This window comes from Diachasma alloeum, unplaced genomic scaffold (genome assembly GCF_001412515.2).
Source record: "Diachasma alloeum isolate Michigan unplaced genomic scaffold, Dall2.0 Dall_scaffold_00215, whole genome shotgun sequence".
NCBI classification, from domain to species: domain Eukaryota; kingdom Metazoa; phylum Arthropoda; class Insecta; order Hymenoptera; family Braconidae; genus Diachasma; species Diachasma alloeum.
This window is the reverse complement of record NW_021680380.1, coordinates 43232-44204: the sequence shown is the minus strand read 5'-3', so window position 1 is coordinate 44204 and position 973 is coordinate 43232.

Genomic DNA, 973 nt, shown 5'->3' with positions numbered 1-973 from the left:
GTGAGTGCCCTGTCAGCTGACAGGATTTCCAACATTCTCCCCGGCCATCGGCAACTGTAAAGTTGTTGACGCAACCGTAATGAGCAGAGCCATGGTGAGCTGAAACAAAAAACAAAATTCAAAACGCTCTTTGGTGAGCTGTCGGAGCTTGTCACCCATGAGTGAGTCCGTGAGACCGTCCGGAAGGTGCGCTGGCTAGGCATGGCAGCATCCTAGACGTCGGGGGTCGTAAATCCCTTCTGCTTTGGCTGCTGTCATTCTCACATTGAACCCCGTCGGTTGGTCAGGGTCGTCAATCCGTCGAAGTTGACGAAGTCCAACGGTGAGAAGCCGGTGAGCTGTCCTGGTTCTATTCCCCTGAAGGTGAGATGGGCAACAGGACGAGCTTGGCGATTGGCCTCGTCAGCGTCGTCTGAGCAGTCCTGATGGTGACTACCCTGGTGAGTCCGTCCGATCCTGGGTGCAGAGCGGTCACTCGGGCGAGAGGCCACTTCGCTGGCGGGAATCTCTCGTCCGTGAGTAGAACCAGTGAGCCGATCCGTATCTGATGAGTCGGATGGTGCCACTTGGATATCGCTTGAAGACGTTGGAGATATCCCGTGGACCACCTCTTCCAGAACCCTTGAAGCTTCTACTGAATGAGCTGCCATCTAGAGAGCCTTGAGACGTTGAGTTGCTCTAAAGATGGCTCTGGAAGAGTCGTGGGAGCCTGACCGATGAGAAAATGTCCTGGTGTCAAGGCTGAACCGTCATCAGGATCGTCCGTGAGCTGGTCTTGTTGGAGCCGTTGAAAACAACTCTGAGCTTCGTTGTCTCACTGCTCGCCCTGAGAACTCCGTGATGAGGGAAGAAATATTCCGGAGGAGCGTCAGCCCGAGAAGAACACGGACGGCCAGAAACCCTCAACCCTCCTGAAGCCGAGGCCTCATGTGCTAAGGTCATTTCGATGCCCGTGCCACCCCCCCCCCCCCCC